A 15245-nucleotide genomic window follows, 5' to 3' on the forward strand; every position below is an offset into this window, starting at 1 on the left:
TGCAACCCACATTTCAGGGTTCAGTTAAATCCAATCTATCTCACGAGATGGGCAGATGGGCAACAAACACCATTTTTATTACCTCATCTAAAAAAGGAGAGAATTCCTATGCCTTATATGTAATGCATTAGGGCTCATGAAGAGAGAGAACATTGCTGAAAGTGTCCAAAGTGATAAACACAAGAGTAAAGCTGAGCATGAAAAAGCATCCGAAATCTCCATCTTTCCACACTATGAAAATCTCTACATACTATCAGACAACTAAATGGATTGACTGCCCTATTTTCTCAGAAGAAATTTAAGGAATTGCTAGGTAGCCAATGAATCATTTCACAACTTCAAGTAATAAGAAAAAGTAAATAAGTTACTGGGACAAGTCATAATAAGCACTTGACCAAATGGCTCCCTCTACTAGTATGCAGTTTAAATTACTTTAGATAGAACAGGCAACTACAATTTTAAGTGCTTGCCCATCCTTTTAAGATGCTATGTATTACAGTGATTTAAGAGTTCACATCATAGGTCAACAGACAATATCACACTATAGGGAAGCCTGAGACTGAACCCGAATATCAGGAAACCAGAGAAGAGTCTTATGCAAAAGCGGTTTTAAAATGTACATTTTTAAAGATACTTGGCAGAAGTTTTAATTTTTTAAAATGTAAACATTTATTCAATTTGAAAATATTGATTTGAGTACCTTCTCTGTCTCAAGGACCATATCAGCCACAATTAATGCAATTTAAATATAAGAATTATCCTTAAATACATATGGAATATTTGGTTATTCCTGATCACAGAGGACAGTAAAAAAATGACCAAGCCTTATAAACAGAGTGACCATATGTCCTTGTCTTCACCTTTTATCCCAGCATAAATATTAGTGGCTGTCACTCTCAAAAGTGTCCCAAGGTTAGTCACTGAATTACAGAGTAACTCCACCACAGTGGGTAAGCAGACAGGTGCTATATGGTAGCTAGTTACCATAATGCCAAATGGTACTGGATTTTTTTTTTTTTTATGTTGTAGATAAGAATAGGCTACCCCTAGATAAATGTAAAGACTCTGATGTTATATCAACATGTTAAAAGCATTCTGTGATTGCTGAATAATAGCTTTAAAAGGGATTTGTTTTCTTAATTCAAAAACCCAGCAGTCAAATATCCCATCGTCCTGCGCTACCAGATTAATGGCTTGCAACTAACCCAGGCAGATCTCAACAGCCACGTGACCAACCGAAGACCCAAAACACTGGGGCCACCGGCCAGACTGCCCCAAGAACAAAGGCCCAGCAGGTGGCCATCCAAGGCTCCAAATTAAATCATGCTGCACAGAACATTATCTCCATCATTGTATAATGCTGTTTTTGTGTAATGTTACTCCTCACACCCAATTTTCAAAATTAAGACAAAATTGTTTTTAATGACAGGCAAGCCACAATAGGAAATAACAATGATCCGAATAACATTGTTCGAGACTCAGTGAAAGAGGCCCTTCCCAAGTCACAGAAGCTATCACCATACCCTCCCTATCCTCACCCCCAATATTTGTACAATGAAGCAGTGCTAGAACTGGAACAGATCCCCAGGCCTAGTTAAACACCAGGTGGTATATACCAGGGTAAATTGTTGTGTGTGTGTTTTTTTTTAAGTAACAGATGGCTCAAACTTTTCATCTTTATGACATGCAGCACAGGACTTAATGCAAGTGAAACTGTCTTCCAAGTACTTTACACAAGTAATACAATTACTCATGTGACTCATCGCTTCACATCATAGAGAGAACAGCAGGTAAGACAGACGCTGTACTCCTGGATTATTTATTACTTGTATAACACAGATCAATAATATACACAAACACAGACAGACACATATATATTTATACTTAGTTATTTGAGGGTATTCCATTCCCTCTGTTGTAAAATGAGGGGGCTGAATTAAATACTTTGGTCTGAGTATATAAAGGTAAAATGTTACAAATCTGAAATAAAGCCAGGAGTAAGGAGAAAAGTGTGCCTAGTTTCACTAAAATTTGTCTTGTAGGACACTTTTCACAGAATTTGAAGAGTGAGAAGTAGGCTGAAGCTGGTTGGGTCAACCTAAAGGGCATCTGAAAACTACCTCAAAATTCACCAGAAAGGGGCTGGGGGAAGCATAACGTAATAAAGCAAAAGAAGTTAGACTGAGTGATTTATTTTTCCTTCCCTTCCCCTCCACCACACAGCATTCCAGCCAAGGTTCTGCCCCAACAGCTTCGCCTCCCCACACCAGGCACAGCTAGTGAGGGGGTGGGCATCCCTTGATAAAGCATCCGAATTAGGCAAAGGGATCTTCACAGGACATGCCATAGGGCTGGAAGCAGAGAGGGCCCACCTATCCCAGCCCACTGTGTCCAGCCTTCACCATCAACCACCATCTGAGAAAATGGGGAACAAATGGGTGGTCAGGGACACGGCCCTCCCCATTATCTCATTCTTCTTGTGGCTGGTAATCATGGGCGTGGAGACCCATGGGTAAGACTCGCTGCCCTGGAAAGAGCTGGTTACATGTTTGAGGATGTCAGTAAGGGCCTCACCGCCTCACCTGTAAACCCAACTCATAAAGCAACTCCTCTATGAACACAGACTACCTTACCCACCACATGGGTAAACAGCAAACAGAAAAGTCTGTTTAATCCTAAACAGACTCAAGAGGGAGTATGCTGCCGAACCATGTACACCAAGAGAAGGAAAATCTGTAGCTTTTTACTGGAAATTAGGTCTGCTCAAAACTAGTACCAGAGTCCTGTGAAAATGCATGAAACAGATAGATATTCCTAATACATTCTGGGTTTGCCTGAAAATCAAACTACCATATACATTATTACTCTTCAGGAAAAATGAGTCCTTAATTCCAGCAAGTCTTTGCAAAAGAACTTTTTTAACCCAACCTGTTGACATGTGGGTGCCTGCCTTCCCCGTAGAAATACCTCTCCCAACACTACACATTTGTCTTGTCTTTGTATGGCATTTCAATAATCATTACAACTGCTGAGTTTCAAAAACCTGCACTCTTTCAAATACAGTAGCTTTAAAATACTTGTGAATGATGATGTTCTTTATAAGACATATATTTTGTGAATAAGCCTAATGATCGTATTATGCCAGAAAAAAGTTTCATCTATTGATACCTACCTGCATTAAAGTTGAAAGAATCACCATAAAAATGTGCTCGGTGATATTAAAATAAATTAAAGCACCTTAAATATTGTCATTTGTAAAATGAAAAAAAAAAAAAACAAGTCAATTATTTTTAAATATCTACTTTTGCTAAAGCATATTACACAAGCCCTAAGTTAATTAGTTCACACTTGAGGTCAGCTACCTAGCACGCCTCACAATTATAAATACCATGATCAGTGTTTCTACAATTTCAGGAACTTGACCATTTTGTAAAACACTTCCAGGAAAAAATTAACACTCGGAATAGAGCTGACTTTTAAATTTACAACTATTAATTATCTTCCTACTTCCACTTTCTCCTTAACCCTGGTGCAATGAAAAATTATTGCAGGCTGTGCACATTTTAATTGAATGTGAATTGTTATTCTCGTTTGAGTCAGGCTTTCTGACCCATTTATTCAAGCCTCACACTCTTTGTTACAAATTCACTGGATGGCCACCCTGTAATGGGTATTGGCACTCCATAAATTCAACAATTTACACAGGCCTCAGGGCACTGGACTGGACCGTGTAGAATTCCATTTTGAAAGAGTAAATCACAAAGAGATTCACAGAAGTGAGATTTAATTTGAGGAACAATGAGCAAATTAACTCTATTATTTCCTGACTTCTGGTCTAGGGACATCTTCCACAGACCCTTATTTTCTCCTTTTAAACTGTTGTCATATAGATTTATAAAGGATTTAGCGTGGTCCCGTGGAACTTCACCTCTGATATATATTCAGAGCTATGCACTGAGTAGAAAACAAAACATCTCCGAGCATCTTCCCTCTGGCTCCTTCAACACCAACCACAATGACTTCTCTTTACTGTTCCTTAAACAACCAAGCATACACCTATCCCAGTGCTTGTTCACTGCTATTGCCTCTGCCTGGAATGTTCTTCTCTCAAACGTGCCCGTTGCTCATTACCTTATTTCATTCAGGTGCCTGCTGAAACATCACCTTGTGAAAGAACTCTTTCTTGACCACCCCAACCAAAATAACATCCCCAAGACCTTTCTTTCATTTCCTTCATAGCATTTGTTACCCAACTTCTACGGTACCCCTTTTATCCAACTACAACAGAAGCTACATAAAAGACAAAAATTTGCTTTCCTAATGCTTATATCCTCAGGACTTAAAAGAGCCCTTGGTACAGCTCAAGAAATACTTGAGTTGATGAATGTTTATCTGTTCCCCCCCTCCACCCTGCCCACGGAAGCTCAGAAGTATCTTTAGGGTTTTTTTCCTGCACAACAGCAATGGGAAGTGCTTATTTAGTGTTTTATTTTACTCAGTGCTGAAATCCTAGTGCCTACAACAGTGTTCATTCTTGACACACTCAATAATCATGGTGAACAAATCCCACAATACAGGCCTGCTATTTTTAAATGTTCTCAAAATTGAAAACAACACTAAAGACGTAAGTTTATTAATGTCTGATGTGAATATTAGATGAACGTTCACAATTCCCCTAATAACTAAAACTTTCAAAGTTTCAATTAACACCATAACAGACCATATGTCCACATCTGCGCATTAAATATACTCCTGAAAATATTACGTGTGAAGCTAATTAAGTAACACCATGCTTTCATACTTACTGCCATTCTACTCTTCCCTCCAAAAAAAAGCTGTGGCCCAACTTACCCAAATTTTTATTTTACTAATTTTTGCTAATATTATATCGCGTTTTGACTAATTGTCTTACTTCAAGTCTTCCCATCAGCTATTATAATCTTCCCCAGAAACAGCTGCTGTAAATGACATCATAAAATCATAGCCCCACTGAGGTCCTTGGCATAAAATTTTCATTTCATTCAAACAGAACAATAACTCTATACAAAACATTTGCAAAATCACCACAAAGCCATATTAATTTTGAAAATCAATCACACATCTAATTCCCTTTGTTTTCAACAAAAATAACTTACGCCATATAAAAGGGCTATTTTTCTTCTTTTTTGAACATAACCTTCTACATAAAAATCATCACATTTTTTTCTCCTGTAAAGTGCAAGATAATAAATATTTTAGATTTTGCAAGCCATACAGTATCAGTCACAACTTCTCCTTTTAACACGAAAACAGCCACAGACGGTATATAAACTAATGGTTGCAACTGTGTCTGTCCCATAAAACTTTATTTACAAGAACAGGCAGCAAGCTAGATCTGTCTCCAGTCCACCGTTTCTCAACTCCTAGTCTATGGCACTCCTTCTGTACTAACTTCAATCAACAAAACTCCGACCGACACGGCGTATGAGCCCACTATGCACCAAGTCGACCTGCAGTGGGGGTGGTTTTCCCCCCATATGTTGTAGAAGTGGATTCGTAGAGAAATGAAACTCAACTCTTCCCCAGGTTTCCTCTCTCCTTCTAATCAGACAAAGAAAAACCACAGAGCTAAAACACCAAACAGTACAGGAGTATGAAGAGAAGGAAAAAGAGACCCATTTCTTCTCTCCTTTCTAGATCAGTTTTAATCTCTGGGATCCTTCCACTCCTTCTTGTCCACTTTGTAAAGGGTACCACGGTGCTGCTCTCACTTAAGTCACCCACCATGGCGTTCTACTAGGATCTGCCCTAACTCTCAGGATGCCCAGAACTTTAAAACCGTCTATGTTCCTGGGCACCTGGGTGGCTCAGCCGGTTAAATGTTTGACTCTTGACTGTGGCTCAGGTTGTGATCTCAGTGTCATGGGATCCAGCCCCACAGTGGGCTCTGTGCTGGCAGCACGGAGCCAGCTTGGGATTCTCTCTCATGCTTGCTCGAAGTAAATAAGCATTTATTTTTTTAAAGTTCCTAGTAGTTCAATTCTTATAACAGTGAAGAGGAAAACAATGCAAGCATGACGGGGAGTAACAGAATGAGCACGGGGCGAACAGAGCACGAGACAAACCAGCCCGTTAGTTGGATCAACGTTCCAGAAATCGCTCATGTTGTCCTTCCTCTTCATGTGTGTCCACTTTTAAGCCTGCACCTCTTCTAGTACAAGGGCCGTCAGCTCACCGTGTGCAGGCAGGTAACAGAAGCGAGCAAACAGCAGGAAGGAAAGGACCAGGGCAATCCAAAGGACGGGAAAGGGGCACCTGGTACTCGCCTCCCCCACCCACAGGAATGCACGCCCGGGACTGTGCATCGTCAGTGCTTCCAGGAAAGCCAGAAAGACAGATTCCTAAATGAGAAACGGTCAAAATTTTAAAACACTGTACAAGCAAGAAAACTCATCTATGGGTCACACTGAGCCCACAAATCACCGTCTTTTTATTTCTGCTCTAGCAAAAGCCTGTGCTTTCCAAACTGCTGCTTTCCAGGGTGAAAACACGGGGTGTGGAGGCGAAGACTGCTGGCCATGAGCGGGACGCTTTACGGGTCAGCAACAAAGCTGGTGTTTTTAAGGTGCCTGGCTGCCTAACGGAACCCGATGGTGATAAATCTCATTATAGATTTGCTTTACTCTCTATGAAGACCTAAAAAAATACAACTCAGACATAACTCTTTACAAAAGTCAGATATACTCACATGACTAAAAAAAAAACTGTTTTAGGGGCGCCTGGGTGGCTCAGTCGGTTGAGAGTCCAACTTCAGCTCATGATCTTGTGGTTCGTGGGTTTGAGCCCCACATCAGGCTCTGTGCTGACAGGCTGACAGAGCCCGCTTCAGAGCCTGTTCCCCTCTCTCTGCCTCTCCCCCAATTGAGTTATCCCCCAAATAAATATTTAAAACAAAATTTAATGTTTTAGAAACAGGTAACATAAAAAGTAAAAAAAAAAAAAAAAAAAAAGGCCAGCAGACCACCCTCCTCACATGTAAGTGCCGTGTACCACTGGGTGTTGAGTGATTTATTTCAGTCGATGTGTAAATCAATTTTAGAATTCATCTATACAAGTTCCATCTGGTCCCGAAGTCATACAAAAGGTAGCTCAATGGCAAGTTTTCTTTCTCAATATTCTGCATCTATGCCTCCCTTTGCAGCTGGTATCTAGTCTGAATCAGTAGAAACGTTTTGTGGCAGAAGGTGGATTTCATACTATAAAACAAATCTGAGCTTGCCATGAAATTTAGGCGCCTTAACTCAGGTCAGACCTGTCACAGGTCAGGCCTGCCAGCTGCTGTGCTGCCCAGGCCTGTAATTACAGTTCTGCACCTGTCAAAATCTTCAAACAATGACTTTCCTTGTCTCTCAGGGTTTACAGACAGTTAAATGTACTGTTTCAAAACTGAACACTCAAGGCATACATGCTCAAAAGGGGGCACTATCTTTTTTTCTTAGCTTTTTTTTTTTTAACAGAAGTAAAAGAGAAATGAGGTGGAAAACATAAATCAGGTTTTGATGGTTAATAAATAAAATAAAGCAGTTATTCTCAATCTTCACGAATACAGGAATTACCCATGAGTTGTTAAAACACACACACACACACACACACACACACACACACAACCAAACACTTAATCCAAAAAGCCAGACCTCCAAAATCAGAATTTAGAAATGGGAAGGATGACTACATCTTTAACATGTGATCTGGAAAACGCATTTCTAAAAATACTGAGTACAATAATACAACAATACACTGAACCATAACCATCATAATAAAAGATTGATCACTAGGACTACTGTTGAATATACAATATGGGGGGGGGGGGGAGGACTATTTCTTAAATGATTCCGTAGAGGAAGGAAATCAAAAGAAGGAAAGGGAAACAATGTTGCAAAAGTGTTTCTTTGGCCTATCCTCACCAACCACTCTACCAGAGGTAAATGGTTCTGACCACAACGGATTCTGCAAAATTCTGCAACCGAGAGAGACTGAGGGCTCTGGCTGGCAGAGAGCTTTTCTCCTAAGTTATGCAACTCTATCCAGAAGGTGCATATTTCTTTAAGAAACCAGCAGCACTGGGTAAACAGGGTGCATCTGGTGAACACATGTCCACGTGCAGGTAAACACATGATTTCAGTAATTACTTCCAACACCATCTGTCAAGCAGGTAGTTCAAAACCTACTCAACAAGAAAGGCAGTTTGAAGTAATTTTTAAGCAAGTACACTTTTCATCTGCCTAATAAAAGTAAAGATCAAAATACAAACCTAGAAACCTGTCTCCTCTCTCCTGAATTTACCCAGGGCAGAGGCAGGCAGGTTCATTCTTGTAACTAAAAAAAGATGATAATCCTACACTGGTTAAGAAATGCATGAATCTGATTAATTATCCTCAAAAGAAGTTTTCTGATGATTAAAAATGGCAGTAATTTATTCATCAGTAATCAATAACCAACAACTCTCTGTAATACATTAAAGTGTATCACCTGTCTGCAAAGCAGCCTCACCATTAATTAAGGGATAAACTACTCCAGTGACAAATGCTTTGAAATGTTTCTCAATAACATTAAGAAGGCTTGAAAAACATAAACCCAAAAGCAAAAGAACACAGGGAAGGGAAAAACACAGTAGCAGAGGAAAAGAAAAAAAAAAATCCAATTAAGGATTTTTCTCACTTCAAAAACTGGTCGAGAGACTTCTAAACATTATTGCCTTAATGTGTATCTATAAACCACTGGCCTTTTCATTTGTCTGATTTACATCAGTCAAGCATTTATATAAAGTAAATATTACCAGCTCACAAACATCCAAAGTGACACATGACAAGAATACCAAGGGCTGAATTTCCCCAGATAAATTTAAATTTTTCTTTTCGATTTAGTTCCCTCATTTGTCTTTACCACAAAAACTGACCGATTTAAATCCCACCTTCTTGCTCTCCCCATCTCTCCATGCTGAGATGGAAACGTGAGAAATAAAATTGCTTACTATGTACCTCTGATACAGTATAATGAGAATGGTACTTTACCTCGTCCCAGAAACCTATGACTCTCCTCTAAATATGAGGAAAACATCCGACAAACCCAAACTGAAGGGCAGTCGACAGAAGAGCTGACATTCCAACAAAACTGTCCTCCTCCAAACTGTCAAAAAACGAGGGTGGTGTGAGAAACCACAGCAGACCAGTGGATACTGGGAACGCGAGAGAATTACGTGCAGTGTAGGACCCGAGACGAAATCCTGCAGAACAAGGACACGAGGGGAAACTAACGAAATCTGAATCAAGGATGGTGTTTGGTTAACAGTAATGAACCAATGTGAACTTCTCACTTGTCACAAAGGTGCTTCACTGACACAACAGGTGCCACCAGGGGAAACTGGGTGAAGCGTATGCATGAACTCTGTCTCTGCCACCTCTCTGTAAAGCTCAAATTATTCAAAAATATAAAGACTGTCTACAATGTATTCAGTGGGGATTCCGAACGTTCACTCGTTCCACCAAAATTCGCCCATCAGTCGCTATATGCAACCACACACAATGCGATGCCCGGGGACCCCACCATGAGACAGGGTCAGCGGGACAACACGAAAGTGAGACTCAACTCCACGACTAACAGGAAAATGGTTCAAAACAGGTGGGTGTGAAACACGGTGCCTCACTGCTACAGAGAATATAAATCATTATCCATTACAATGTCTGTTCCTTTAAAATACGTGAGCATCGGGACGCCAGGGTGGCTCAGTCAGTTAAGCGTCGACTCTTGCTATCGGCTCAGGTCACGATCTCGCGGTTCGTGAGTTTGAGCCCGTCTGCTGCTGTCAGAGCACAGCCTGTTTAGGATTCTCTATCTCTCCCCTTCTCTCTCTGCCCTCCCCTTGCTTGTGCTCGCTCTCTCAAAAATAAATGAAATCTAAAAAAGAGAATAAAATGCACTGCTTCAAAAAATAAATGAAATAAAACACTTGAGCATAAAATAGGGGATGATCGTATAGTTCAAACTTCAAGTCTACGGGCATTCAGTTGCCCAACTCAAGAATACAAAGACCAGGGCAATCTAACCAGAATCCTAATTCCAGAAATAGCTGCTATGAATACTTCTGTTATCAATATCTCAAGTAACAGCTTGTTTGCTAATTAGTATACTAAATATCAGAAATGAGGGGTTTTTTTAATTGTTTTTTATTTATTTTTGAGACAGAGAGAGACAGAGCATGAGCAGGGGAGGGGCGGAGAGAGAGAGGGAAAGACACAGAATCTGAAGGGGCTCCAGGCTCTGAGCGGTCAGCACAGAGCCCGACACGGGGCTCGAACCCAACTAACCGTGAGATCACGACCTGAGCTGAAGTCGGACACTTAAATGAGTTTTTATTGGTAAAAACTGTAGCTTGTTGTCTGGCAGGATTCTTGCTAAAACGATTTTCGGTTACTGAAAACAACAGTATTCAAGAAATGAAGACTGACTAGAATATTCAGAGACATTACATACTTTTTTTGTTTGTTTTATTTTGGAGAAGGAAAGTGAGCAGAGAGGGGGCAGAGAGAGAAAGAGAGACAGGATTCGAAGTGGGCTCTGTGTTGTCAGCAGAGAGCCCGATGCAGGGCTCAAACCCTCGAACCATGAGATCCTGACGTGAGCCGAAGTCAGATGCTTAACCGACTGAGTCACCCCGACACTACACACTTCTGAATGAACACAGCCTAAGAAGCCTTCACCCTTAGAGACGGCTCCCAAAACGTAATCTTTTAAAAGTCCTGTTGCCCAGTCATGAGTTTAGGGGGATTCTCTGTTACCTAATGTTGAATATAAAGGTAACAGAATTCTACTTGTAAAACGTCACTGTGTCTGCCTAGACAAACCTTTCATACAAAGTGGTGGTCAAGGCACCTAAAAGCACAGAGATTTGAATGTTCATCAAGCTTATGTAGCAAGCTGTATTAATTTGTCTGAGCTAGATTCACTGGCGAATGATTAATAGATATCTTTGTGTGAAAAGAATATGGTGAGTTTTGCAGAGAGGTACCTCCCCCACCTTGAACTTGTTTGGCAAAAACTACGTGTTGTGAATGACAAAGCTGACTTATGTCAATTCACCACAGCCCTTCTAGAAAGAGTTTCAACGGGCGTCTGGGTGCCTCAGTCGGTTAAGCCTCGACTCTTGATTTCAGCTCAGGTCATGATCTCACAGTTGTGGGAGCCCATCTCGGGCTCTGCACTGACAGCACAGAGCCTGCTTGGGATTCTCTCTCTCTCTCTCTCTCTCTCTCTCTCTCTCTCTCTCTCTGCCCCACCCCCTCTCTCTCAAAATAAATAAATAAACATTAGAAGAAGGAAGAAGAAGAAGAGTTTCAAACTTGATATCCATGTACGGCCTTCCAAAAATGTAACTGAAACTGTATGAAAACTTCACATGTTTGTGAATGTGCCTCTTTCCAGTAGGAGGAGAATGTCCTTGGGTTTTGTAAGATTATTAAGATAATCTGTGACTCAAAACTCATTAAAACCATAGCCCTGAGAAAACAACAGTCAACCAACTACTGCTTTTTCCGATTAAAATCAGTTTTCCTTTGAGTTACACAATTTGTATTTTCCCCGAAAAAGCAGCCTTCTAGTTTCATCTTAAATACCACATGCAATTTTATCTGGTTTGGAAACGTAACTATTAGGAAATACAATCTGCTTGACACTTCAAACATCTCACCCAAAACAGACACCAAAACTTTCTTCGGGAAGCCATTATTTTCAAACAACGATGCACGGTGCATTTCTTTGATGACAAACCGTTCTACCTAAAGATTGAATGATGTGTCCATCTCAGTGGGGTTTGGTTTTGCTTTGTTTTGTTTTGTTTTTTTAAACAAAGTCAGTCATTCCAGCCATGTCTTCCAGGACCTTCACACGAGTGTTTGTACTCTATCACCTAGTTTGCAGTTCATCCAGCCCTGGAAGAGAGTGACCAATTTCCCTCCTTTTGTGCCTCTTTGGTGCATATTTCTTCATCCTGAGTGAACTGGTACAAGGAAATAACGTTCTAGACAGTCACCGGAAATGCTGCCAAAGCTTAGATTTATCACCTCAGTAGTCCAACTTCTGATACAGCAATACACAGCAATTCTTTTTAATCCTCACGAGCAAACATGGAACATGTTGTCATTTATTACAAATGAACACTATGAATGGGTGCTCACATCATACACAACATTCCTCAACACATACTGTTTGAGTCCGGGCCTAACTGGGAAAAGCTGGAAAGAAAACGAGCGGCAGACAGGATCATGGATTACTTATAAGAAGGTAATAAGAGGTTTACACTACTGATTCAAATGCCATATAATTTCTTATTTCATGATAATATCTTTCAACTTAATAGATCTTACATTAGAAATCATTTTAGAGCTATCTAGTCAAAATTTAAATAATGCTAAAATATTTAAAACACTTAAAAAAAATAAAAACTCTGTATTTTTCCCTTAATCCAAGCATGAAATGAAGGACAGAGATAAAAAGAGAGTTCAAAGTAAAAATGTCTGTGTACTAGCTTTAGAGACAACCAAAGGAAGAGGTCCTTGGTGTTGAGCTAACTCCTAATTTTTTGTTTTCTCAAGAATGGATTTTGTTTCCTTCAGTAATTTCAGATGCTGTTAGCTGTCTGATTTTTTTTTTCATTTTTATTTATTTTTAAGAGAGAGAGAGAGCGAGAGACAGGGGCACCTGGGTGGCTCAGTCGGTTAAGCATCTGACTTCGGCTCAGGTCATGATCTCATAGTTCGAGAGTTCAGGCCCTACGTCAGGCTCTGTGCTGACAGCTCAGAGCCCGAAGTCTGCTTTGGATTCTGTATCTCCTCTGTCTCTGCTCTTCCCCTCCTCACATGCTGTCTCTCTCTCAAAAATAAATAAATATTTTTTTTTTAAATAAGAAAAAAAGAGAGAGAGAGAAAGAGAGCGAGCGGGGGTGGAACAGAGAGAGAGGGAGACAGAATCCGAAGCAGGCTCCAGGCTCTGAGCTGTCAGCACAGAGCCTGACGCAGGACTCAAACCGATGAGCCTTGAGATCATGACCTGAGCTAAGTCGGATGCTTAACCAACCGAGCCCCCCCAGGCGCCCCTAGCTGCCTGATTTCTTAAAGAATTCCCAGTCTACCCTTAAGAACTCTCAGAGCCTTGCCTTGGGGCATAGGTAACAGCCCAGTAACCTGAAACCCTCCCCGTTTTTGTAAGCACAATACTGTTGTCACAAGAGATAAACAACTATGGGGAAGAATGCTATGTCACTTTCAGAGGACTCCTCGGCATCAATCTTCATTAAAAGGAGGAAGGCCCATCATTTGTGGGGTCTCCCCAGGTCTTTCTGTCTGGCGCCTGGCTGGCTGGTCAATGAGGAGTGCCTTCAGGGCCACAGCTGCAAGAAGAAATACAAACTCAACTGGCAAGTTAAGCCATGAATTTGAGAAATGCGGCATGACTGTTTCAGATCTATTTCTAAAATATCAATGAACCCACTTATCTGAGGTATGTGGAACTGTCAAATTCATACAACAGAAAATAGAAAATAGGGATTACTGGGAGGAGGGGGGAATCAGGAGTCATTGTCCAATGGGTAGAGTTCCAGTTCGGGATGATGAGAAGGTTCCAGACGTGGGTAGTGGTGATGCAACGTGAATGTACTGAATGTACATTTAAAAATGGTTACATTGGTCGATCGTACGTCAATAAAGTATCACCGGAAACCAGGAAGGCTTGCGCACGGCATCTTGCAGAGCGCGTGGCAATCCAGGGTACACATGTGCACGGCCAGAGAACAAACAGGTGAACAAACAAATGGTGGAAGCAGCAGCAGGATCGACGGTCAGGAAACCAGACGGAGCACCTGAACTAGCGGATTCGAAGACAGAGAAGCCCCCTCTGGTGTAGAAACACCATGTTCTTCGACTGTCACCTGACAGCTGAGCTCAGCTCCAAAAGAAAACCGTGTGTAGTCACGAACACATGGACGGACTGATCGTTGCAGGAGTCCCGGAGGATGGTTTAGAGAGGGAGCCCTTCGCCCAGGTGTTAAAGGGCCACTGGACGGGCGGCTAGATGTCGTAGATACCTTCTAAGAAACAAGTCTAGGTATTCCTATCAGTATCAAATTGTGTCTAGAAGCATAAGAACATCCAGTTCTGAAGGCGGGGGACAACTTGATGTTTGCCCAGACACTGTCCTTAAAAACACACACCATGTATCTCCATCTTTCAAAATTACTGGTCAGGAAAGAAGCAGCTCTCCACTAAGCTGGGACTTAAAAACGTTTCCTACTTTTTTCACCAGAGGTGAGAAGCGCTGAAAAAGGCCTTCATTCTGGTTTTTCTGTATTTCAGCACAAGGATTCAGGACACATTTCATTACCTCCAAGAGCTGTTTGGAGCAAGGGCGAAGGGACAGCTCCAGCCACGGCGTCAACATGAGTACGGCCCGTTACCTCTGCCCAGCTGATGCTCAGCAACAAATTAATATAAACATGGACAATATGCACAAGATGTGGGAGTGAAGCTTCTCTGCACAACTCAGAGAATGGCATCCTGATGCACAGGTGGAGATGCCCACTCCTCTCCTCTATGCACCTGAAGGGGCTCTCCCTGCATCCAGAGCTCTCAAAACCGGGGCTCCTAGGAAAGCAGCTGTGGGTTCTCAAACAAGACTCGCGCCCAGCAGGACTATTTCCAAGTCAATTAAACAAGGCACTTTTCTGATGTAAGCACCTCCAAATTCAAGTTTAACTAGGTCTTATGCAAAGCTTTTAGTGTTGGACTTCAAGCATCCTCATCAAATGGATGAGACGTGACAAGAGGAGGCGATACTACTTCTGTGGCCTTGACCTTTCAGGAAGTCATGGGAAAGAGGTGCATGTCGTGCTAGGAGCACATCGACAAGAGATGCATTGACGAAGAAGCAGTAAGTACAGAACATTTGCTCCTGGAAGAAACACCTCTATCTGGAAAGATGATTTGGTCATTTGTCCAGTTCTTCACTCCGTGTTTCTGGGAGAGAGGAAATCGGTGGTTCTTCTTTCTCTTGATAAAACACACACAAAGATTAAATAGCTGAGAGTTCTGTTACTTGTTTCTGTTTTTTTAAAAAAAAAAAGCCCTGGGGCACCTGGGTGGCTCAGTCGGTTGAGCCTCGGACTTCAGCTCAGGTCATGATTACACACACGGTTCATGGGTTCAAGCCCCGCATTGGGC

The 15245-nt window shown here is 41.4% G+C and overlaps 1 protein-coding gene across 5 annotated transcripts in view; it reads right to left on the bottom strand.

The window, feature by feature from the left end:
* The window catches only part of CDKAL1 (CDK5 regulatory subunit associated protein 1 like 1), a 714482-nt gene that overhangs the window by 552099 nt on the left and 147138 nt on the right, over positions 1–15245 (bottom strand). The window lies entirely within an intron of this gene.

This window comes from Lynx canadensis, chromosome B2 (assembly GCF_007474595.2).
Source record: "Lynx canadensis isolate LIC74 chromosome B2, mLynCan4.pri.v2, whole genome shotgun sequence".
Taxonomy (NCBI): Eukaryota; Metazoa; Chordata; class Mammalia; order Carnivora; family Felidae; genus Lynx; species Lynx canadensis.